Source organism: Acipenser ruthenus, chromosome 55, assembly GCF_902713425.1.
Source record: "Acipenser ruthenus chromosome 55, fAciRut3.2 maternal haplotype, whole genome shotgun sequence".
Lineage (NCBI taxonomy): Eukaryota > Metazoa > Chordata > Actinopteri > Acipenseriformes > Acipenseridae > Acipenser > Acipenser ruthenus.
Genome location: NC_081243.1, coordinates 6,828,350 through 6,850,319, shown reverse-complemented (window position 1 = coordinate 6,850,319; position 21,970 = coordinate 6,828,350). Strand labels below are relative to the sequence as shown.

The 21,970-nt window shown below is 48.1% G+C and overlaps 34 non-coding genes across 34 annotated transcripts; 16 read left to right on the top strand and 18 right to left on the bottom strand.

The window, feature by feature from the left end:
* Positions 1-5,270: 5,270 nt before the first annotated feature.
* On the bottom strand, positions 5,271-5,341 carry trnag-gcc (transfer RNA glycine (anticodon GCC)). Its single transcript has one exon. It is a non-coding gene; the product is annotated as a tRNA-Gly (tRNA).
* Positions 5,342-5,588: 247 nt separating this feature from the next.
* trnap-ugg (transfer RNA proline (anticodon UGG)) lies at positions 5,589-5,660 on the bottom strand. Its single transcript has one exon. It is a non-coding gene; the product is annotated as a tRNA-Pro (tRNA).
* A 1,040-nt stretch (positions 5,661-6,700) lies between these two features.
* On the top strand, positions 6,701-6,772 carry trnap-agg (transfer RNA proline (anticodon AGG)). The gene has a single exon. It is a non-coding gene; the product is annotated as a tRNA-Pro (tRNA).
* A 453-nt stretch (positions 6,773-7,225) lies between these two features.
* Positions 7,226-7,296, top strand: trnag-gcc (transfer RNA glycine (anticodon GCC)). The gene has a single exon. It is a non-coding gene; the product is annotated as a tRNA-Gly (tRNA).
* Positions 7,297-7,371: 75 nt separating this feature from the next.
* trnad-guc (transfer RNA aspartic acid (anticodon GUC)) lies at positions 7,372-7,443 on the bottom strand. The gene has a single exon. It is a non-coding gene; the product is annotated as a tRNA-Asp (tRNA).
* A 128-nt stretch (positions 7,444-7,571) lies between these two features.
* Positions 7,572-7,643, bottom strand: trnap-ugg (transfer RNA proline (anticodon UGG)). Its single transcript has one exon. It is a non-coding gene; the product is annotated as a tRNA-Pro (tRNA).
* A 1,039-nt stretch (positions 7,644-8,682) lies between these two features.
* trnap-agg (transfer RNA proline (anticodon AGG)) lies at positions 8,683-8,754 on the top strand. Its single transcript has one exon. It is a non-coding gene; the product is annotated as a tRNA-Pro (tRNA).
* Positions 8,755-9,207: 453 nt separating this feature from the next.
* Positions 9,208-9,278, top strand: trnag-gcc (transfer RNA glycine (anticodon GCC)). Its single transcript has one exon. It is a non-coding gene; the product is annotated as a tRNA-Gly (tRNA).
* Positions 9,279-9,353: 75 nt separating this feature from the next.
* On the bottom strand, positions 9,354-9,425 carry trnad-guc (transfer RNA aspartic acid (anticodon GUC)). The gene has a single exon. It is a non-coding gene; the product is annotated as a tRNA-Asp (tRNA).
* A 128-nt stretch (positions 9,426-9,553) lies between these two features.
* Positions 9,554-9,625, bottom strand: trnap-ugg (transfer RNA proline (anticodon UGG)). Its single transcript has one exon. It is a non-coding gene; the product is annotated as a tRNA-Pro (tRNA).
* Positions 9,626-10,663: 1,038 nt separating this feature from the next.
* trnap-agg (transfer RNA proline (anticodon AGG)) lies at positions 10,664-10,735 on the top strand. The gene has a single exon. It is a non-coding gene; the product is annotated as a tRNA-Pro (tRNA).
* A 453-nt stretch (positions 10,736-11,188) lies between these two features.
* trnag-gcc (transfer RNA glycine (anticodon GCC)) lies at positions 11,189-11,259 on the top strand. The gene has a single exon. It is a non-coding gene; the product is annotated as a tRNA-Gly (tRNA).
* A 75-nt stretch (positions 11,260-11,334) lies between these two features.
* trnad-guc (transfer RNA aspartic acid (anticodon GUC)) lies at positions 11,335-11,406 on the bottom strand. The gene has a single exon. It is a non-coding gene; the product is annotated as a tRNA-Asp (tRNA).
* A 128-nt stretch (positions 11,407-11,534) lies between these two features.
* trnap-ugg (transfer RNA proline (anticodon UGG)) lies at positions 11,535-11,606 on the bottom strand. Its single transcript has one exon. It is a non-coding gene; the product is annotated as a tRNA-Pro (tRNA).
* A 1,039-nt stretch (positions 11,607-12,645) lies between these two features.
* Positions 12,646-12,717, top strand: trnap-agg (transfer RNA proline (anticodon AGG)). The gene has a single exon. It is a non-coding gene; the product is annotated as a tRNA-Pro (tRNA).
* Positions 12,718-13,170: 453 nt separating this feature from the next.
* Positions 13,171-13,241, top strand: trnag-gcc (transfer RNA glycine (anticodon GCC)). The gene has a single exon. It is a non-coding gene; the product is annotated as a tRNA-Gly (tRNA).
* Positions 13,242-13,316: 75 nt separating this feature from the next.
* Positions 13,317-13,388, bottom strand: trnad-guc (transfer RNA aspartic acid (anticodon GUC)). The gene has a single exon. It is a non-coding gene; the product is annotated as a tRNA-Asp (tRNA).
* Positions 13,389-13,516: 128 nt separating this feature from the next.
* trnap-ugg (transfer RNA proline (anticodon UGG)) lies at positions 13,517-13,588 on the bottom strand. The gene has a single exon. It is a non-coding gene; the product is annotated as a tRNA-Pro (tRNA).
* Positions 13,589-14,626: 1,038 nt separating this feature from the next.
* Positions 14,627-14,698, top strand: trnap-agg (transfer RNA proline (anticodon AGG)). Its single transcript has one exon. It is a non-coding gene; the product is annotated as a tRNA-Pro (tRNA).
* A 453-nt stretch (positions 14,699-15,151) lies between these two features.
* trnag-gcc (transfer RNA glycine (anticodon GCC)) lies at positions 15,152-15,222 on the top strand. The gene has a single exon. It is a non-coding gene; the product is annotated as a tRNA-Gly (tRNA).
* Positions 15,223-15,297: 75 nt separating this feature from the next.
* trnad-guc (transfer RNA aspartic acid (anticodon GUC)) lies at positions 15,298-15,369 on the bottom strand. Its single transcript has one exon. It is a non-coding gene; the product is annotated as a tRNA-Asp (tRNA).
* Positions 15,370-15,497: 128 nt separating this feature from the next.
* On the bottom strand, positions 15,498-15,569 carry trnap-ugg (transfer RNA proline (anticodon UGG)). Its single transcript has one exon. It is a non-coding gene; the product is annotated as a tRNA-Pro (tRNA).
* A 1,039-nt stretch (positions 15,570-16,608) lies between these two features.
* Positions 16,609-16,680, top strand: trnap-agg (transfer RNA proline (anticodon AGG)). Its single transcript has one exon. It is a non-coding gene; the product is annotated as a tRNA-Pro (tRNA).
* A 453-nt stretch (positions 16,681-17,133) lies between these two features.
* Positions 17,134-17,204, top strand: trnag-gcc (transfer RNA glycine (anticodon GCC)). Its single transcript has one exon. It is a non-coding gene; the product is annotated as a tRNA-Gly (tRNA).
* Positions 17,205-17,279: 75 nt separating this feature from the next.
* trnad-guc (transfer RNA aspartic acid (anticodon GUC)) lies at positions 17,280-17,351 on the bottom strand. The gene has a single exon. It is a non-coding gene; the product is annotated as a tRNA-Asp (tRNA).
* A 128-nt stretch (positions 17,352-17,479) lies between these two features.
* Positions 17,480-17,551, bottom strand: trnap-ugg (transfer RNA proline (anticodon UGG)). The gene has a single exon. It is a non-coding gene; the product is annotated as a tRNA-Pro (tRNA).
* Positions 17,552-18,589: 1,038 nt separating this feature from the next.
* trnap-agg (transfer RNA proline (anticodon AGG)) lies at positions 18,590-18,661 on the top strand. The gene has a single exon. It is a non-coding gene; the product is annotated as a tRNA-Pro (tRNA).
* Positions 18,662-19,114: 453 nt separating this feature from the next.
* trnag-gcc (transfer RNA glycine (anticodon GCC)) lies at positions 19,115-19,185 on the top strand. The gene has a single exon. It is a non-coding gene; the product is annotated as a tRNA-Gly (tRNA).
* Positions 19,186-19,261: 76 nt separating this feature from the next.
* Positions 19,262-19,333, bottom strand: trnad-guc (transfer RNA aspartic acid (anticodon GUC)). The gene has a single exon. It is a non-coding gene; the product is annotated as a tRNA-Asp (tRNA).
* Positions 19,334-19,462: 129 nt separating this feature from the next.
* Positions 19,463-19,534, bottom strand: trnap-ugg (transfer RNA proline (anticodon UGG)). The gene has a single exon. It is a non-coding gene; the product is annotated as a tRNA-Pro (tRNA).
* Positions 19,535-20,573: 1,039 nt separating this feature from the next.
* Positions 20,574-20,645, top strand: trnap-agg (transfer RNA proline (anticodon AGG)). The gene has a single exon. It is a non-coding gene; the product is annotated as a tRNA-Pro (tRNA).
* Positions 20,646-21,101: 456 nt separating this feature from the next.
* Positions 21,102-21,172, top strand: trnag-gcc (transfer RNA glycine (anticodon GCC)). Its single transcript has one exon. It is a non-coding gene; the product is annotated as a tRNA-Gly (tRNA).
* Positions 21,173-21,248: 76 nt separating this feature from the next.
* trnad-guc (transfer RNA aspartic acid (anticodon GUC)) lies at positions 21,249-21,320 on the bottom strand. The gene has a single exon. It is a non-coding gene; the product is annotated as a tRNA-Asp (tRNA).
* A 128-nt stretch (positions 21,321-21,448) lies between these two features.
* trnap-ugg (transfer RNA proline (anticodon UGG)) lies at positions 21,449-21,519 on the bottom strand. Its single transcript has one exon. It is a non-coding gene; the product is annotated as a tRNA-Pro (tRNA).
* Positions 21,520-21,970: the final 451 nt, after the last annotated feature.

Sequence of the window (21,970 nt, the reverse complement as noted above, 5' to 3'; positions counted from 1 at the left end):
GTCTTTTGGATGAGGCTTTAAACTGAGGCCCTGACTCTCTGTGGCCATTAAAGATCCCATGGGGCACATTTCAAAAAGAGTAGGGTTGTCAACCCTGGTGTCCTGGCTAAATTCCAGTTCACCAATAACTGCTTCCGCATATTCTTCCACTCCCCTTCATCCAATTGTACCGATTTCATAATAACTGTAAACGCTTTGGAAGCATTTACAGTTATTAAAAGCACGATAAGTGTATAATAGCACATTTTAGAAACACAGGCAAATAGGAACTACTGTAAAAAGAAGCAAATATTTTGTTCTGGTTAACATTGTATCTTATTTTGCCTACAGATGGAGGATAGTCATTCATGGCGGCATTGATGGCTACAGTAGAAAAATAGTGTACCTGAAAGCCAGCAACAACAACAGAGCTTGTACAGTTTTTGAAAGTTTTGTTGGAGCTGTATATCAGTTTGGCTTACCATCACGAGTCCGAAGTGACAAAGGCCTTGAAAACATTGAAGTGGCTCGATTTATGCTGGAGCATCCTCGTCATGGACCAGGTGCTTTTCCCTCATAAGTTTAATTTTATTTATGTTGGGTAAATTATTACAGAACAGTAATGGAAAAATAAAGTGCATTTATTCAGTTAAATTTATTGAATTTGCATACTGTTTAGTGTCTTGTATTTAATAAGTAAATATTAAGTATTTTATAATTAAAATAAATGACAAAATAATTTCATACTAAGGCAGAATTTAGAATCCTATGTAAATATTTTGTTTAAAGTAAGTTGGTTTTGCCTTCGTTAAAACACTAGCATTTTAAACTGTTTGTTTATTTCTAATTTTTTGTAGACAGAGGAAGCCATATCACAGGTCGAAGTGTGCACAACCAGCGCATTGAGAGGCTGTGGCGTGATGTCTGGTACACAGTTACCAGCAATTATTATGCTGTCTTGCAGTACTTGCAGGCAATACAGGCACTTGACCCAGATGATGAACTTCACCATGATTTGTCTTCACTACATGATGATTCCAAGACTGAACATGCACCTTGATATGTTTCGCCGGGGGTGGGACCGACATCCTCTATCCTCGGAGCACATGAAATCCCCACAGCAGCTATGGATTCAAGGGCTACTGTCAAACTACAGCAGCGGAAATCCCACTTCCTGTGAGACTTGGAACTCTGATATGGTACTTTCCTTTTCTTCAGCGATACAAATAAAGGTTACCTTATATATATAATTAACATGTTAAATTGATTGCCTCCCTGTTTTACTAGATGGATTTTGATAACTATGGAATTGATTGGAAAGGACCTGGAGCCTGCCGTGAATCAGAGCCCCCAGTTTCATTGCAGGACACACTGGTTCCTTTCCTTCAAGTCAACATTGACCCTTTGAGAACGAGCAGCTGTTTCGGACTTGATCTTTATTTAGAAGCATTAAGTGTAGCAAACAACAGAAATGCCTAAATGTAGGTTTTAAGACCTTTACATACCACAACTGCTCCTTTTCATTGTCAATTTCCTGAAAAGGCTTTCAAACATGCATTGTACAGTGCACTCAGGTTTTAGCAAGGGTTCTCTTCTCATCACCTCTGCAAGTGTTATTGTGAATAGTTTTTATAATAAAAATAATTATTTTTTACCCTTTTTATTTTAAATCCAGTTTGTAAAGGCCAATTTCTAGTCAACTTGGAGTATCACAGTATTTCGCCATTTTGATTTAAGTAGTGTTAAATGAAATGTGAATATAGCTTATGTATTTGTGTTTTAATTCTCAGTTTAAAAATAAACTGCAAACAGACTTTACAGAAATGCAAATAGTGTTTATTAATAAGGACACAAAGTAAAATGTTCTTTCTTGGAACAACTTAACAACTGTTAACAATTCTCTATTACCAAAAATCCTTAGGAGGGAAAAGATCCTGCCTTGCATTATACAAACATGGTTGCTCTTACCTGGATTTGGTAAGGATAGTAGCCATAACAGGAATTCATTTAGAACTGTACATAATAGTAGCGTAAATAATATACTTTTATTTAAAGGCTTGTAACATTTGGGATTGACAGACAGAACAATAGTCAGGGCCAGTGTGGATAATAGGCCAGTGTGGAGCTGTGATAGTCAGGGAGGGGAGGTGCAGCTGGGACAGGCCAGTGTGGAGCTGTGATAGTCAGGGAGGGGAGGTGAATCTGGGACAGGCCAGTGTGGAGCTGTGATAGTCAGGGAGGGGAGGTGCAGTCGGGACAGGCCAGTGTGGAGCTGTGATAGTCAGGGAGGGGTGGTGCAGCTGGGACAGGCCAGTGTGGAGCTGTGATAATCAGGGAGGGGAGGTGCAGTCGGGACAGGCCAGTGTGCAACTGTGATAGTCAGGGAGGGGTGGTGCAGCTGGGACATGCCAGTGTGGAGCTGTGATATTCAGGGAGGGGAGGTGCAGCTGGGACAGGCCAGTGTGGAGCTGTGATAGTCAGGGAAGGCGGTGCAGTCGGTACAGGCCAGTTTGGAGCTGTGATAGTAAAGGAGGGGAGTTTCAGCTTGGACAGGACAGTGTGGAGCTGTGATAGTCAGGGAGGGTGGGTGCAGCTGGGACAGGCCAGTGTGGAGCTGTGATAGTCAGGGAGGGGAGGTGCAGTCGGGACAGGCCAGTGTGGAGCTGTGATATTCAGGGAGGGGAGGTGCAGCTGGGACAGGCCAGTGTGGAGCTCTGATATTCAGGGAGGGGAGGTGCAGCTGGGACAGGCTAGTGTGCAGCTGTGATAGTCAGGGAGGGGAGTTGCAGCTGGGACAGGCCAGTGTAGAGCTGTGATAGTCAGGGAGGGGAGGTACAGCTGGGACAGGCCAGTGTGGAGCTGTGATAGTCAGGGAGGGGAGGTGCAGTTGGGACAGGCCAATGTGGAGCTGTGATAGTCAGGGAGGGGAGGTGCAGCTTGGACAGGCCAGTGTGGAGCTGTGATAGTCAGGGAGGTAGTTGCAGTCGGGACAGGCCAGTGTGGAGCTGTGATAGTCAGGGAGGGGAGGTGCAGCTGGGACAGGCCAGTGTGGAGCTGTGATAGTCAGGGAGGGGAGGTGCAGCTGGGACAGGCCAGTGTGGAGCTGTGATAGTCAGGGAGGGGAGGTGCAGTCGGGACAGGCCAGTGTGGAGCTGTAATAGTCAGGGAGGGGAGGTGCAGCTGGGACAGGCCAGTGTGGAGCTGTGATAGTCAGGGAGGGGAGGTGCTGCTGGGACAGGCCAGTGTGGAGCTGTGATAGTCAGGGAGGGGAGGTGCACCTGGGACAGGCCAGTGTGGAGCTGTGATAGTCAGGGAGGGGAGGTGCAGTTGGGACAGGCCAGTGTGCAGCTGTGATAGTCAAGGAGGGGAGGTGCAGCTGGGACAGGCCAGTGTGGAGCTGTGATAGTCAGGGAGGGGAGGTGCAGTCGGGACAGGCCAGTGTGCAGCTGTGATAGTCAGGGAGGGGAGGTGCAGCTAGGACAGGCCAGTGTGGAGCTGGGATAGTCAGGGAGAGGAGGTGCAGTCGGGACAGGCCAGTGTGGGGCTGTGATAGTCAGGCAGGGGAGGTGCAGTCGGGACAGGCCAGTGTGGAGCTGTGATAGTCAGGGAGGGGAGGGGCAGCTGGGACAGGCCAGTGTGGAGCTGTGATAGTCAGGGAGGGGAGGTGCAGTCGGGACAGGCCAGTGTGGAGCTGTCATAGTCAGGGAGGGGAGGTGCAGCTGGGACAGGCCAGTGTGGAGCTGTGATAGTCAGGGAGGGGAGGTGCAGTCGGGACAGGCCAGTGTGGAGCTGTGATAGTCAGGGAGGGGAGGTGCAGTTGGGACAGGCCAGTGTGGAGCTGTGATAGTCAGGGAGGGGAGGTGCAGCCGGGACAGGCCAGTGTGGAGCTGTGATAGTCAGGGAGGGGAGGTGAATCTGGGAAAGGCCAGTGTGGAGCTGTGATAGTCACGGAGGGGAGGTGTACTCGGCACAGGCCAGTGTAGAGCTGTGATAGTCAGGGAGGGGAGGTGCAGCTGGGACAGGCCAGTTTGGAGCTGTGATAGTCAGGGAGGGGAGGTGCAGCTGGGACAGGCCAGTGTGGAGCTATGATAGTCAGGGAGGGGAGGTGCAGTCGGGACAGGCCAGTGTGCAGCTGTTATAGTCAGGGAGGGGAGGTGCAGCTAAGACAGGCCAGTGTGCAGCTGTTATAGTCAGGGAGGGGAGGTGCAGCTGGGACAGGCCAGTGTGGAGCTGTGATAGTCAGGGAGGGAGGTGCAGTCGGGACAGGCCAGTTTGGAGCTGTGATAGTCAGGGAGGGGAGGTGCAGCTGGGACAGGCCAGTGTGGAGCTGTGATAGTCAGGGAGGGGAGGTGCAGCTGGGACAGGCCAGTGTGGAGCTGTGATAGTCAGGCAGGGGAGGTGCAGTGGGGACAGGCCAGTGTGGAGCTGTGATAGTCAGGGAGGGGAGGTGCAGCTGGGACAGGCCAGTGTGGAGCTGTGATAGTCAGGGAGGGGAGGTGCAGTCGGGACAGGCCAGTGTGCAGCTGTTATAGTCAGGGAGGGGAGGTGCAGCTGGGACAGGCCAGTGTGGAGCTGTGATAGTCAGGGAGGGGAGGTGCATCTGGGACAGGCCATTGTGGAGCTGTGATAGACAGGGAGAGAGGTGCAGTCGGGACAGGCCAGTTTGGAGCTGTGATAGTAAGGGAGGGGAGGTGCAGCTGGGACAGGCCAGTGTGAAGCTGTGATAGTCAGGGAGGGGAGGTGCAGCTGGGACAGGCCAGTGTGGAGCTGTGATAGTCAGGGAGGGGAGGTGCAGTCGGGACAGGCCAGTGTGGAGCTGTGATAGTCAGGCAGGTGAGGTGCAGTTGGGACAGGCCAGTGTGGAGCTGTGATAGTCAGGGAGGGGAGGTGCAGCTGGGGCAGGCCAGTGTGGAGCTGTGATAGTCAGGGAGGGGAGGTGCAGCTGGGACAGGCCACTGTGGAGCTGTGATAGTCAGGGAGGGGAGGTGCAGCTCGGACAGGCCAGTGTGGAGCTGTGATAGTCGGGGAGGGGAGGTGCAGCTGGGACAGGCCAGTGTGGAGCTGTGATAGTCAGGGAGGGGAGGTGCAGCTGGGTCAGGCCAGTGTGGAGCTGTGATAGTCAGGGAGGGGAGGGGACCACTTCCTCGTTAGTATAGTGGTCAGTATCCCCGCCTGTCACGCGGGAGACCGGGGTTCAATTCCCCGCCGGGGAGATTTTTTTTTTTTTACTGATTGAAGGCAGGTGCGTGCTGCTGTTATTCTATACATAAAGTAAAAAAGAAAAAGAAGGTTGCATTGGCCGGGAATCGAACCCGGGCCTCCCGCGTGGCAGGGGAGAATTCTACCACTGAACCACCAATGCTTGCGTGACGTTTTAGTTACTCCTTATTGGCTAGGTGTTACACAAGCAGACAATTCGGTTTCAATATATTCCATATTACAAGGCGTGTCACAGCAACAGCTTTGCAGACTCAACAAAGACTGCAGTCCTCGTTTAACCATTGTGCAATCAGCCCTCGGTCGCTGTGATATTGTTGTTCATGGAATCTAAGCGTGCGTATCGGCAATGCACAGTAATTGGAAAAGTGTAATAGAAAAGAATTAAAAACAGGCTCGTCCGGGATTTGAACCCGGGACCTCTCGCACCCAAAGCGAGAATCATACCCCTAGACCAACGAGCCAGCTTTCGGTTTTATCCGGCGGCCGACGCGTGATTCAGTCTCTGGCAGCAAAATAAGTGCAGCATGACCAGAGTCCCGTTCCGTCTGCCGGTGCGGAATGCTGCTGGCACCTCAGAGGAGGGGGGGCTTAATACTCGCCAACGCAACCTTCTTTATTTTTTGGCATTCTTATAGTGCTGCTTTTTTTTTTTTTTTTTTTTTTTTTTTTTTTTTTTAAATTCGCAGCACGAAAACTAGGATTCACATGTGTTTCACGTAACACTTTTTCAATTCATTCATCTGGTCACAGTGTTTTACCGCTACAGCAGGACCCGGCAATGCTTTTAATGCAATCGGCATTAAAAGCTGCCACGTCAGTGGAGAACTGCACGAGTACTCTCGCTCTCATTTCAGACAAGGGGATTTGAATTGCCTTCTAGCCGCTCTCGCTCACGCCGGGCGCCGTGGCGTGTGTCTGTAATGCCAGCTACAGGGGCAGGTTGAGGCTGGCGGATCGCTTGAGCACGGGAGCTCTGTGCTGCAACTGGCTGTGCCGATCGGGAGTCCGCACTTAGCACGGCATCGACATGGCATTTCTGGGGGAGCTCGTGAATGCCAGGTCGTCTAAGGAGGGGTGAACCGGCCCAGGTCGGGAACGGAGCAGGTCAAAACCCCCGTGTCGCACCAGTAGTGGGACTGCTCCTGTGAGCGGATGTTGCAGTGCATCCTTTGCAAAACAACGAAACCCAGCCTCCTTTTTTTTCTATTTATTTTTTGAAGTACATGCTGACTAACTGATCCATTCCAAACATATCAAAACGAAATCCCACCTAAACTACTTTCCTCATTTATAGCGACCGCTTCTCGATGAACATAGAAATGCTAGCCGCCAGTTAAAGAAGTCAGACGGCCCAAACAGGCAACAGCACACAGCTCGGAGACACGGCAAAATTACAGTGGTCTCGACAGGTACACCCAATAGAAAAACGTCTCCCATCTAACAGAACAGCTAGGTCTGCACTTCTTTGGAAACTCGGGGGACCACAACAGTGGCAGGCGCTGGCTCGTTGGTCTAGGGGTATGATTCTCGCTTAGGGTGCGAGAGGTCCCGGGTTCAAATCCCGGACGAGCCCGTTTTTAATTCTTTTGTATTACACTTTTCCAATTACTATGCATTGCCGATACGCACGCTCAAATTCCATGAACAACAATATCACAGCGACCAAGGGCTGATTGCACAATGGTTAAACGAGGACTGCAGTCTTTGTTGAGTCTGCAAAGCAACTGCTTATGCATTAAACACAATTCTGACGTAACAGACTATAAAACCATTCAGCATCGAGTTTCTGTAGTTTATACAGCACTGTTTATTTTGGTAACGCATGTGCTTGTTTTTTTTTTTTTTTTTTGGTATGTAGTTTAAAACAACCACAAAACTAGTGTAACAGATGGGCATTTTGTAGGTACAATTGTTTGTGTACATGTACAATCTAGCACTAGAACGGGTTAATTCATCTTTTCACACTGCACTAGATGCTGCTAATACATTACCTACCTCAAGCAAACCTCAAGCAAACGTCAAGCAAGCATTGGTGGTTCAGTGGTAGAATTCTCGCCTGCCACGCGGGAGGCCCGGGTTCGATTCCCGGCCAATGCAACCTTCTTTTTTACTTTATGTATACAATTACAGCCACACGCACCTGCCTTCAATCAGTAAAAAAAAAAAAAAAATCTCCCCGTCGGGGAATTGAACCCCGGTCTCCCGCGTGACAGGCGGGGATACTGACCACTATACTAACGAGGAAGGCACACGCTCCCTGCCACTATGGCAACGCATTTAGTTGCAAAGCGTCTAAGTCAAAACTGCCTGCTGAGCTTAATGGTTTACGGATCGAAAACAGTATAGTACAAAACAATTAAAAAAAAAAAAACGGGCTCGTCCGGGATTTGAACCCGGGACCTCTCGCACCCAAAGCGAGAATCATACCCCTAGACCAACGAGCCAGCTTTCGGTTTTATCCGGCGGCCGACGCGTGATTCAGTCTCTGGCAGCAAAATAAGTGCAGCATGACCAGAGTCCCGTTCCGTCTGCCGGTGCGGAATGCTGCTGGCACCTCAGAGGAGGGGGGGCTTAATACTCGCCAACGCAACCTTCTTTATTTTTTGGCATTCTTATAGTGCTGCTTTTTTTTTTTTTTTTTTTTTTTTTTTTTTTTTTAAATTCGCAGCACGAAAACTAGGATTCACATGTGTTTCACGTAACACTTTTTCAATTCATTCATCTGGTCACAGTGTTTTACCGCTACAGCAGGACCCGGCAATGCTTTTAATGCAATCGGCATTAAAAGCTGCCACGTCAGTGGAGAACTGCACGAGTACTCTCGCTCTCATTTCAGACAAGGGGATTTGAATTGCCTTCTAGCCGCTCTCGCTCACGCCGGGCGCCGTGGCGTGTGTCTGTAATGCCAGCTACAGGGGCAGGTTGAGGCTGGCGGATCGCTTGAGCACGGGAGCTCTGTGCTGCAACTGGCTGTGCCGATCGGGAGTCCGCACTTAGCACGGCATCGACATGGCATTTCTGGGGGAGCTCGTGAATGCCAGGTCGTCTAAGGAGGGGTGAACCGGCCCAGGTCGGGAACGGAGCAGGTCAAAACCCCCGTGTCGCACCAGTAGTGGGACTGCTCCTGTGAGCGGATGTTGCAGTGCATCCTTTGCAAAACAACGAAACCCAGCCTCCTTTTTTTTCTATTTATTTTTTGAAGTACATGCTGACTAACTGATCCATTCCAAACATATCAAAACGAAATCCCACCTAAACTACTTTCCTCATTTATAGCGACCGCTTCTCGATGAACATAGAAATGCTAGCCGCCAGTTAAAGAAGTCAGACGGCCCAAACAGGCAACAGCACACAGCTCGGAGACACGGCAAAATTACAGTGGTCTCGACAGGTACACCCAATAGAAAAACGTCTCCCATCTAACAGAACAGCTAGGTCTGCACTTCTTTGGAAACTCGGGGGACCACAACAGTGGCAGGCGCTGGCTCGTTGGTCTAGGGGTATGATTCTCGCTTAGGGTGCGAGAGGTCCCGGGTTCAAATCCCGGACGAGCCCGTTTTTAATTCTTTTGTATTACACTTTTCCAATTACTATGCATTGCCGATACGCACGCTCAAATTCCATGAACAACAATATCACAGCGACCAAGGGCTGATTGCACAATGGTTAAACGAGGACTGCAGTCTTTGTTGAGTCTGCAAAGCAACTGCTTATGCATTAAACACAATTCTGACGTAACAGACTATAAAACCATTCAGCATCGAGTTTCTGTAGTTTATACAGCACTGTTTATTTTGGTAACGCATGTGCTTGTTTTTTTTTTTTTTTTTTGGTATGTAGTTTAAAACAACCACAAAACTAGTGTAACAGATGGGCATTTTGTAGGTACAATTGTTTGTGTACATGTACAATCTAGCACTAGAACGGGTTAATTCATCTTTTCACACTGCACTAGATGCTGCTAATACATTACCTACCTCAAGCAAACCTCAAGCAAACGTCAAGCAAGCATTGGTGGTTCAGTGGTAGAATTCTCGCCTGCCACGCGGGAGGCCCGGGTTCGATTCCCGGCCAATGCAACCTTCTTTTTTACTTTATGTATACAATTACAGCCACACGCACCTGCCTTCAATCAGTAAAAAAAAAAAAAAAATCTCCCCGTCGGGGAATTGAACCCCGGTCTCCCGCGTGACAGGCGGGGATACTGACCACTATACTAACGAGGAAGGCACACGCTCCCTGCCACTATGGCAACGCATTTAGTTGCAAAGCGTCTAAGTCAAAACTGCCTGCTGAGCTTAATGGTTTACGGATCGAAAACAGTATAGTACAAAACAATTAAAAAAAAAAAAACGGGCTCGTCCGGGATTTGAACCCGGGACCTCTCGCACCCAAAGCGAGAATCATACCCCTAGACCAACGAGCCAGCTTTCGGTTTTATCCGGCGGCCGACGCGTGATTCAGTCTCTGGCAGCAAAATAAGTGCAGCATGACCAGAGTCCCGTTCCGTCTGCCGGTGCGGAATGCTGCTGGCACCTCAGAGGAGGGGGGGCTTAATACTCGCCAACGCAACCTTCTTTATTTTTTGGCATTCTTATAGTGCTGCTTTTTTTTTTTTTTTTTTTTTTTTTTTTTTTTTAAATTCGCAGCACGAAAACTAGGATTCACATGTGTTTCACGTAACACTTTTTCAATTCATTCATCTGGTCACAGTGTTTTACCGCTACAGCAGGACCCGGCAATGCTTTTAATGCAATCGGCATTAAAAGCTGCCACGTCAGTGGAGAACTGCACGAGTACTCTCGCTCTCATTTCAGACAAGGGGATTTGAATTGCCTTCTAGCCGCTCTCGCTCACGCCGGGCGCCGTGGCGTGTGTCTGTAATGCCAGCTACAGGGGCAGGTTGAGGCTGGCGGATCGCTTGAGCACGGGAGCTCTGTGCTGCAACTGGCTGTGCCGATCGGGAGTCCGCACTTAGCACGGCATCGACATGGCATTTCTGGGGGAGCTCGTGAATGCCAGGTCGTCTAAGGAGGGGTGAACCGGCCCAGGTCGGGAACGGAGCAGGTCAAAACCCCCGTGTCGCACCAGTAGTGGGACTGCTCCTGTGAGCGGATGTTGCAGTGCATCCTTTGCAAAACAACGAAACCCAGCCTCCTTTTTTTTCTATTTATTTTTTGAAGTACATGCTGACTAACTGATCCATTCCAAACATATCAAAACGAAATCCCACCTAAACTACTTTCCTCATTTATAGCGACCGCTTCTCGATGAACATAGAAATGCTAGCCGCCAGTTAAAGAAGTCAGACGGCCCAAACAGGCAACAGCACACAGCTCGGAGACACGGCAAAATTACAGTGGTCTCGACAGGTACACCCAATAGAAAAACGTCTCCCATCTAACAGAACAGCTAGGTCTGCACTTCTTTGGAAACTCGGGGGACCACAACAGTGGCAGGCGCTGGCTCGTTGGTCTAGGGGTATGATTCTCGCTTAGGGTGCGAGAGGTCCCGGGTTCAAATCCCGGACGAGCCCGTTTTTAATTCTTTTGTATTACACTTTTCCAATTACTATGCATTGCCGATACGCACGCTCAAATTCCATGAACAACAATATCACAGCGACCAAGGGCTGATTGCACAATGGTTAAACGAGGACTGCAGTCTTTGTTGAGTCTGCAAAGCAACTGCTTATGCATTAAACACAATTCTGACGTAACAGACTATAAAACCATTCAGCATCGAGTTTCTGTAGTTTATACAGCACTGTTTATTTTGGTAACGCATGTGCTTGTTTTTTTTTTTTTTTTTTGGTATGTAGTTTAAAACAACCACAAAACTAGTGTAACAGATGGGCATTTTGTAGGTACAATTGTTTGTGTACATGTACAATCTAGCACTAGAACGGGTTAATTCATCTTTTCACACTGCACTAGATGCTGCTAATACATTACCTACCTCAAGCAAACCTCAAGCAAACGTCAAGCAAGCATTGGTGGTTCAGTGGTAGAATTCTCGCCTGCCACGCGGGAGGCCCGGGTTCGATTCCCGGCCAATGCAACCTTCTTTTTTACTTTATGTATACAATTACAGCCACACGCACCTGCCTTCAATCAGTAAAAAAAAAAAAAAAATCTCCCCGTCGGGGAATTGAACCCCGGTCTCCCGCGTGACAGGCGGGGATACTGACCACTATACTAACGAGGAAGGCACACGCTCCCTGCCACTATGGCAACGCATTTAGTTGCAAAGCGTCTAAGTCAAAACTGCCTGCTGAGCTTAATGGTTTACGGATCGAAAACAGTATAGTACAAAACAATTAAAAAAAAAAAAACGGGCTCGTCCGGGATTTGAACCCGGGACCTCTCGCACCCAAAGCGAGAATCATACCCCTAGACCAACGAGCCAGCTTTCGGTTTTATCCGGCGGCCGACGCGTGATTCAGTCTCTGGCAGCAAAATAAGTGCAGCATGACCAGAGTCCCGTTCCGTCTGCCGGTGCGGAATGCTGCTGGCACCTCAGAGGAGGGGGGGCTTAATACTCGCCAACGCAACCTTCTTTATTTTTTGGCATTCTTATAGTGCTGCTTTTTTTTTTTTTTTTTTTTTTTTTTTTTTTTTTAAATTCGCAGCACGAAAACTAGGATTCACATGTGTTTCACGTAACACTTTTTCAATTCATTCATCTGGTCACAGTGTTTTACCGCTACAGCAGGACCCGGCAATGCTTTTAATGCAATCGGCATTAAAAGCTGCCACGTCAGTGGAGAACTGCACGAGTACTCTCGCTCTCATTTCAGACAAGGGGATTTGAATTGCCTTCTAGCCGCTCTCGCTCACGCCGGGCGCCGTGGCGTGTGTCTGTAATGCCAGCTACAGGGGCAGGTTGAGGCTGGCGGATCGCTTGAGCACGGGAGCTCTGTGCTGCAACTGGCTGTGCCGATCGGGAGTCCGCACTTAGCACGGCATCGACATGGCATTTCTGGGGGAGCTCGTGAATGCCAGGTCGTCTAAGGAGGGGTGAACCGGCCCAGGTCGGGAACGGAGCAGGTCAAAACCCCCGTGTCGCACCAGTAGTGGGACTGCTCCTGTGAGCGGATGTTGCAGTGCATCCTTTGCAAAACAACGAAACCCAGCCTCCTTTTTTTTCTATTTATTTTTTGAAGTACATGCTGACTAACTGATCCATTCCAAACATATCAAAACGAAATCCCACCTAAACTACTTTCCTCATTTATAGCGACCGCTTCTCGATGAACATAGAAATGCTAGCCGCCAGTTAAAGAAGTCAGACGGCCCAAACAGGCAACAGCACACAGCTCGGAGACACGGCAAAATTACAGTGGTCTCGACAGGTACACCCAATAGAAAAACGTCTCCCATCTAACAGAACAGCTAGGTCTGCACTTCTTTGGAAACTCGGGGGACCACAACAGTGGCAGGCGCTGGCTCGTTGGTCTAGGGGTATGATTCTCGCTTAGGGTGCGAGAGGTCCCGGGTTCAAATCCCGGACGAGCCCGTTTTTAATTCTTTTGTATTACACTTTTCCAATTACTATGCATTGCCGATACGCACGCTCAAATTCCATGAACAACAATATCACAGCGACCAAGGGCTGATTGCACAATGGTTAAACGAGGACTGCAGTCTTTGTTGAGTCTGCAAAGCAACTGCTTATGCATTAAACACAATTCTGACGTAACAGACTATAAAACCATTCAGCATCGAGTTTCTGTAGTTTATACAGCACTGTTTATTTTGGTAACGCATGTGCTTGTTTTTTTTTTTTTTTTTTGGTATGTAGTTTAAAACAACCACAAAACTAGTGTAACAGATGGGCATTTTGTAGGTACAATTGTTTGTGTACATGTACAATCTAGCACTAGAACGGGTTAATTCATCTTTTCACACTGCACTAGATGCTGCTAATACATTACCTACCTCAAGCAAACCTCAAGCAAACGTCAAGCAAGCATTGGTGGTTCAGTGGTAGAATTCTCGCCTGCCACGCGGGAGGCCCGGGTTCGATTCCCGGCCAATGCAACCTTCTTTTTTACTTTATGTATACAATTACAGCCACACGCACCTGCCTTCAATCAGTAAAAAAAAAAAAAAAATCTCCCCGTCGGGGAATTGAACCCCGGTCTCCCGCGTGACAGGCGGGGATACTGACCACTATACTAACGAGGAAGGCACACGCTCCCTGCCACTATGGCAACGCATTTAGTTGCAAAGCGTCTAAGTCAAAACTGCCTGCTGAGCTTAATGGTTTACGGATCGAAAACAGTATAGTACAAAACAATTAAAAAAAAAAAAACGGGCTCGTCCGGGATTTGAACCCGGGACCTCTCGCACCCAAAGCGAGAATCATACCCCTAGACCAACGAGCCAGCTTTCGGTTTTATCCGGCGGCCGACGCGTGATTCAGTCTCTGGCAGCAAAATAAGTGCAGCATGACCAGAGTCCCGTTCCGTCTGCCGGTGCGGAATGCTGCTGGCACCTCAGAGGAGGGGGGGCTTAATACTCGCCAACGCAACCTTCTTTATTTTTTGGCATTCTTATAGTGCTGCTTTTTTTTTTTTTTTTTTTTTTTTTTTTTTTTTAAATTCGCAGCACGAAAACTAGGATTCACATGTGTTTCACGTAACACTTTTTCAATTCATTCATCTGGTCACAGTGTTTTACCGCTACAGCAGGACCCGGCAATGCTTTTAATGCAATCGGCATTAAAAGCTGCCACGTCAGTGGAGAACTGCACGAGTACTCTCGCTCTCATTTCAGACAAGGGGATTTGAATTGCCTTCTAGCCGCTCTCGCTCACGCCGGGCGCCGTGGCGTGTGTCTGTAATGCCAGCTACAGGGGCAGGTTGAGGCTGGCGGATCGCTTGAGCACGGGAGCTCTGTGCTGCAACTGGCTGTGCCGATCGGGAGTCCGCACTTAGCACGGCATCGACATGGCATTTCTGGGGGAGCTCGTGAATGCCAGGTCGTCTAAGGAGGGGTGAACCGGCCCAGGTCGGGAACGGAGCAGGTCAAAACCCCCGTGTCGCACCAGTAGTGGGACTGCTCCTGTGAGCGGATGTTGCAGTGCATCCTTTGCAAAACAACGAAACCCAGCCTCCTTTTTTTTCTATTTATTTTTTGAAGTACATGCTGACTAACTGATCCATTCCAAACATATCAAAACGAAATCCCACCTAAACTACTTTCCTCATTTATAGCGACCGCTTCTCGATGAACATAGAAATGCTAGCCGCCAGTTAAAGAAGTCAGACGGCCCAAACAGGCAACAGCACACAGCTCGGAGACACGGCAAAATTACAGTGGTCTCGACAGGTACACCCAATAGAAAAACGTCTCCCATCTAACAGAACAGCTAGGTCTGCACTTCTTTGGAAACTCGGGGGACCACAACAGTGGCAGGCGCTGGCTCGTTGGTCTAGGGGTATGATTCTCGCTTAGGGTGCGAGAGGTCCCGGGTTCAAATCCCGGACGAGCCCGTTTTTAATTCTTTTGTATTACACTTTTCCAATTACTATGCATTGCCGATACGCACGCTCAAATTCCATGAACAACAATATCACAGCGACCAAGGGCTGATTGCACAATGGTTAAACGAGGACTGCAGTCTTTGTTGAGTCTGCAAAGCAACTGCTTATGCATTAAACACAATTCTGACGTAACAGACTATAAAACCATTCAGCATCGAGTTTCTGTAGTTTATACAGCACTGTTTATTTTGGTAACGCATGTGCTTGTTTTTTTTTTTTTTTTTTGGTATGTAGTTTAAAACAACCACAAAACTAGTGTAACAGATGGGCATTTTGTAGGTACAATTGTTTGTGTACATGTACAATCTAGCACTAGAACGGGTTAATTCATCTTTTCACACTGCACTAGATGCTGCTAATACATTACCTACCTCAAGCAAACCTCAAGCAAACGTCAAGCAAGCATTGGTGGTTCAGTGGTAGAATTCTCGCCTGCCACGCGGGAGGCCCGGGTTCGATTCCCGGCCAATGCAACCTTCTTTTTTACTTTATGTATACAATTACAGCCACACGCACCTGCCTTCAATCAGTAAAAAAAAAAAAAAAATCTCCCCGTCGGGGAATTGAACCCCGGTCTCCCGCGTGACAGGCGGGGATACTGACCACTATACTAACGAGGAAGGCACACGCTCCCTGCCACTATGGCAACGCATTTAGTTGCAAAGCGTCTAAGTCAAAACTGCCTGCTGAGCTTAATGGTTTACGGATCGAAAACAGTATAGTACAAAACAATTAAAAAAAAAAAAACGGGCTCGTCCGGGATTTGAACCCGGGACCTCTCGCACCCAAAGCGAGAATCATACCCCTAGACCAACGAGCCAGCTTTCGGTTTTATCCGGCGGCCGACGCGTGATTCAGTCTCTGGCAGCAAAATAAGTGCAGCATGACCAGAGTCCCGTTCCGTCTGCCGGTGCGGAATGCTGCTGGCACCTCAGAGGAGGGGGGGCTTAATACTCGCCAACGCAACCTTCTTTATTTTTTGGCATTCTTATAGTGCTGCTTTTTTTTTTTTTTTTTTTTTTTTTTTTTTTTTTAAATTCGCAGCACGAAAACTAGGATTCACATGTGTTTCACGTAACACTTTTTCAATTCATTCATCTGGTCACAGTGTTTTACCGCTACAGCAGGACCCGGCAATGCTTTTAATGCAATCGGCATTAAAAGCTGCCACGTCAGTGGAGAACTGCACGAGTACTCTCGCTCTCATTTCAGACAAGGGGATTTGAATTGCCTTCTAGCCGCTCTCGCTCACGCCGGGCGCCGTGGCGTGTGTCTGTAATGCCAGCTACAGGGGCAGGTTGAGGCTGGCGGATCGCTTGAGCACGGGAGCTCTGTGCTGCAACTGGCTGTGCCGATCGGGAGTCCGCACTTAGCACGGCATCGACATGGCATTTCTGGGGGAGCTCGTGAATGCCAGGTCGTCTAAGGAGGGGTGAACCGGCCCAGGTCGGGAACGGAGCAGGTCAAAACCCCCGTGTCGCACCAGTAGTGGGACTGCTCCTGTGAGCGGATGTTGCAGTGCATCCTTTGCAAAACAACGAAACCCAGCCTCCTTTTTTTTCTATTTATTTTTTGAAGTACATGCTGACTAACTGATCCATTCCAAACATATCAAAACGAAATCCCACCTAAACTACTTTCCTCATTTATAGCGACCGCTTCTCGATGAACATAGAAATGCTAGCCGCCAGTTAAAGAAGTCAGACGGCCCAAACAGGCAACAGCACACAGCTCGGAGACACGGCAAAATTACAGTGGTCTCGACAGGTACACCCAATAGAAAAACGTCTCCCATCTAACAGAACAGCTAGGTCTGCACTTCTTTGGAAACTCGGGGGACCACAACAGTGGCAGGCGCTGGCTCGTTGGTCTAGGGGTATGATTCTCGCTTAGGGTGCGAGAGGTCCCGGGTTCAAATCCCGGACGAGCCCGTTTTTAATTCTTTTGTATTACACTTTTCCAATTACTATGCATTGCCGATACGCACGCTCAAATTCCATGAACAACAATATCACAGCGACCAAGGGCTGATTGCACAATGGTTAAACGAGGACTGCAGTCTTTGTTGAGTCTGCAAAGCAACTGCTTATGCATTAAACACAATTCTGACGTAACAGACTATAAAACCATTCAGCATCGAGTTTCTGTAGTTTATACAGCACTGTTTATTTTGGTAACGCATGTGCTTGTTTTTTTTTTTTTTTTTTGGTATGTAGTTTAAAACAACCACAAAACTAGTGTAACAGATGGGCATTTTGTAGGTACAATTGTTTGTGTACATGTACAATCTAGCACTAGAACGGGTTAATTCATCTTTTCACACTGCACTAGATGCTGCTAATACATTACCTACCTCAAGCAAACCTCAAGCAAACGTCAAGCAAGCATTGGTGGTTCAGTGGTAGAATTCTCGCCTGCCACGCGGGAGGCCCGGGTTCGATTCCCGGCCAATGCAACCTTCTTTTTTACTTTATGTATACAATTACAGCCACACGCACCTGCCTTCAATCAGTAAAAAAAAAAAAAAAATCTCCCCGTCGGGGAATTGAACCCCGGTCTCCCGCGTGACAGGCGGGGATACTGACCACTATACTAACGAGGAAGGCACACGCTCCCTGCCACTATGGCAACGCATTTAGTTGCAAAGCGTCTAAGTCAAAACTGCCTGCTGAGCTTAATGGTTTACGGATCGAAAACAGTATAGTACAAAACAATTAAAAAAAAAAAAACGGGCTCGTCCGGGATTTGAACCCGGGACCTCTCGCACCCAAAGCGAGAATCATACCCCTAGACCAACGAGCCAGCTTTCGGTTTTATCCGGCGGCCGACGCGTGATTCAGTCTCTGGCAGCAAAATAAGTGCAGCATGACCAGAGTCCCGTTCCGTCTGCCGGTGCGGAATGCTGCTGGCACCTCAGAGGAGGGGGGGCTTAATACTCGCCAACGCAACCTTCTTTATTTTTTGGCATTCTTATAGTGCTGCTTTTTTTTTTTTTTTTTTTTTTTTTTTTTTTTTAAATTCGCAGCACGAAAACTAGGATTCACATGTGTTTCACGTAACACTTTTTCAATTCATTCATCTGGTCACAGTGTTTTACCGCTACAGCAGGACCCGGCAATGCTTTTAATGCAATCGGCATTAAAAGCTGCCACGTCAGTGGAGAACTGCACGAGTACTCTCGCTCTCATTTCAGACAAGGGGATTTGAATTGCCTTCTAGCCGCTCTCGCTCACGCCGGGCGCCGTGGCGTGTGTCTGTAATGCCAGCTACAGGGGCAGGTTGAGGCTGGCGGATCGCTTGAGCACGGGAGCTCTGTGCTGCAACTGGCTGTGCCGATCGGGAGTCCGCACTTAGCACGGCATCGACATGGCATTTCTGGGGGAGCTCGTGAATGCCAGGTCGTCTAAGGAGGGGTGAACCGGCCCAGGTCGGGAACGGAGCAGGTCAAAACCCCCGTGTCGCACCAGTAGTGGGACTGCTCCTGTGAGCGGATGTTGCAGTGCATCCTTTGCAAAACAACGAAACCCAGCCTCCTTTTTTTTCTATTTATTTTTTGAAGTACATGCTGACTAACTGATCCATTCCAAACATATCAAAACGAAATCCCACCTAAACTACTTTCCTCATTTATAGCGACCGCTTCTCGATGAACATAGAAATGCTAGCCGCCAGTTAAAGAAGTCAGACGGCCCAAACAGGCAACAGCACACAGCTCGGAGACACGGCAAAATTACAGTGGTCTCGACAGGTACACCCAATAGAAAAACGTCTCCCATCTAACAGAACAGCTAGGTCTGCACTTCTTTGGAAACTCGGGGGACCACAACAGTGGCAGGCGCTGGCTCGTTGGTCTAGGGGTATGATTCTCGCTTAGGGTGCGAGAGGTCCCGGGTTCAAATCCCGGACGAGCCCGTTTTTAATTCTTTTGTATTACACTTTTCCAATTACTATGCATTGCCGATACGCACGCTCAAATTCCATGAACAACAATATCACAGCGACCAAGGGCTGATTGCACAATGGTTAAACGAGGACTGCAGTCTTTGTTGAGTCTGCAAAGCAACTGCTTATGCATTAAACACAATTCTGACGTAACAGACTATAAAACCATTCAGCATCGAGTTTCTGTAGTTTATACAGCACTGTTTATTTTGGTAACGCATGTGCTTGTTTTTTTTTTTTTTTTTTGGTATGTAGTTTAAAACAACCACAAAACTAGTGTAACAGATGGGCATTTTGTAGGTACAATTGTTTGTGTACATGTACAATCTAGCACTAGAACGGGTTAATTCATCTTTTCACACTGCACTAGATGCTGCTAATACATTACCTACCTCAAGCAAACCTCAAGCAAACGTCAAGCAAGCATTGGTGGTTCAGTGGTAGAATTCTCGCCTGCCACGCGGGAGGCCCGGGTTCGATTCCCGGCCAATGCAACCTTCTTTTTTACTTTATGTATACAATTACAGCCACACGCACCTGCCTTCAATCAGTAAAAAAAAAAAAAAAAATCTCCCCGTCGGGGAATTGAACCCCGGTCTCCCGCGTGACAGGCGGGGATACTGACCACTATACTAACGAGGAAGGCACACGCTCCCTGCCACTATGGCAACGCATTTAGTTGCAAAGCGTCTAAGTCAAAACTGCCTGCTGAGCTTAATGGTTTACGGATCGAAAACAGTATAGTACAAAACAATTAAAAAAAAAAAAAACGGGCTCGTCCGGGATTTGAACCCGGGACCTCTCGCACCCAAAGCGAGAATCATACCCCTAGACCAACGAGCCAGCTTTCGGTTTTATCCGGCGGCCGACGCGTGATTCAGTCTCTGGCAGCAAAATAAGTGCAGCATGACCAGAGTCCCGTTCCGTCTGCCGGTGCGGAATGCTGCTGGCACCTCAGAGGAGGGGGGGCTTAATACTCGCCAACGCAACCTTCTTTATTTTTTGGCATTCTTATAGTGCTGCTTTTTTTTTTTTTTTTTTTTTTTTTTTTTTTTTTTAAATTCGCAGCACGAAAACTAGGATTCACATGTGTTTCACGTAACACTTTTTCAATTCATTCATCTGGTCACAGTGTTTTACCGCTACAGCAGGACCCGGCAATGCTTTTAATGCAATCGGCATTAAAAGCTGCCACGTCAGTGGAGAACTGCACGAGTACTCTCGCTCTCATTTCAGACAAGGGGATTTGAATTGCCTTCTAGCCGCTCTCGCTCACGCCGGGCGCCGTGGCGTGTGTCTGTAATGCCAGCTACAGGGGCAGGTTGAGGCTGGCGGATCGCTTGAGCACGGGAGCTCTGTGCTGCAACTGGCTGTGCCGATCGGGAGTCCGCACTTAGCACGGCATCGACATGGCATTTCTGGGGGAGCTCGTGAATGCCAGGTCGTCTAAGGAGGGGTGAACCGCCCAGGTCGGGAACGGAGCAGGTCAAAACCCCCGTGTCGCACCAGTAGTGGGACTGCTCCTGTGAGCGGATGTTGCAGTGCATCCTTTGCAAAACAACGAAACCCAGCCTCCTTTTTTTTCTATTTATTTTTTGAAGTACATGCTGACTAACTGATCCATTCCAAACATATCAAAACGAAATCCCACCTAAACTACTTTCCTCATTTATAGCGACCGCTTCTCGATGAACATAGAAATGCTAGCCGCCAGTTAAAGAAGTCAGACGGCCCAAACAGGCAACAGCACACAGCTCGGAGACACGGCAAAATTACAGTGGTCTCGACAGGTACACCCAATAGAAAAACGTCTCCCATCTAACAGAACAGCTAGGTCTGCACTTCTTTGGAAACTCGGGGGACCACAACAGTGGCAGGCGCTGGCTCGTTGGTCTAGGGGTATGATTCTCGCTTAGGGTGCGAGAGGTCCCGGGTTCAAATCCCGGACGAGCCCGTTTTTAATTCTTTTGTATTACACTTTTCCAATTACTATGCATTGCCGATACGCACGCTCAAATTCCATGAACAACAATATCACAGCGACCAAGGGCTGATTGCACAATGGTTAAACGAGGACTGCAGTCTTTGTTGAGTCTGCAAAGCAACTGCTTATGCATTAAACACAATTCTGACGTAACAGACTATAAAACCATTCAGCATCGAGTTTCTGTAGTTTATACAGCACTGTTTATTTTGGTAACGCATGTGCTTGTTTTTTTTTTTTTTTTTTTGGTATGTAGTTTTAAAACAACCACAAAACTAGTGTAACAGATGGGCATTTTGTAGGTACAATTGTTTGTGTACATGTACAATCTAGCACTAGAACGGGTTAATTCATCTTTTCACACTGCACTAGATGTCTGCTAATACATTACCTACCTCAAGCAAACCTCAAGCAAACGTCAAGCAAGCATTGGTGGTTCAGTGGTAGAATTCTCGCCTGCCACGCGGGAGGCCCGGGTTCGATTCCCGGCCAATGCAACCTTCTTTTTTACTTTATGTATACAATTACAGCCACACGCACCTGCCTTCAATCAGTAAAAAAAAAAAAAAAAATCTCCCCGTCGGGGAATTGAACCCCGGTCTCCCGCGTGACAGGCGGGGATACTGACCACTATACTAACGAGGAAGGCACACGCTCCCCTGCCACTATGGCAACGCATTTAGTTGCAAAGCGTCTAAGTCAAAACTGCCTGCTGAGCTTAATGGTTTACGGATCGAAAACAGTATAGTACAAAACAATTAAAAAAAAAAAACGGGCTCGTCCGGGATTTGAACCCGGGACCTCTCGCACCCAAAGCGAGAATCATACCCTAGACCAACGAGCCAGCTTTCGGTTTTATCCGGCGGCCGACGCGTGATTCAGTCTCTGGCAGCAAAATAAGTGCAGCATGACCAGAGTCCCGTTCCGTCTGCCGGTGCGGAATGCTGCTGGCACCTCAGAGGAGGGGGGGCTTAATACTCGCCAACGCAACCTTCTTTATTTTTTGGCATTCTTATAGTGCTGCTTTTTTTTTTTTTTTTTTTTTTTTTTTTTTTTTAAATTCGCAGCACGGAAAACTAGGATTCACATGTGTTTCACGTAACACTTTTTCAATTCATTCATCTGGTCACAGTGTTTTACCGCTACAGCAGGGACCCGGCAATGCTTTTAATGCAATCGGCATTAAAAGCTGCCACGTCAGTGGAGAACTGCACGAGTACTCTCGCTCTCATTTCAGACAAGGGGATTTGAATTGCCTTCTAGCCGCTCTCGCTCACGCCGGGCGCCGTGGCGTG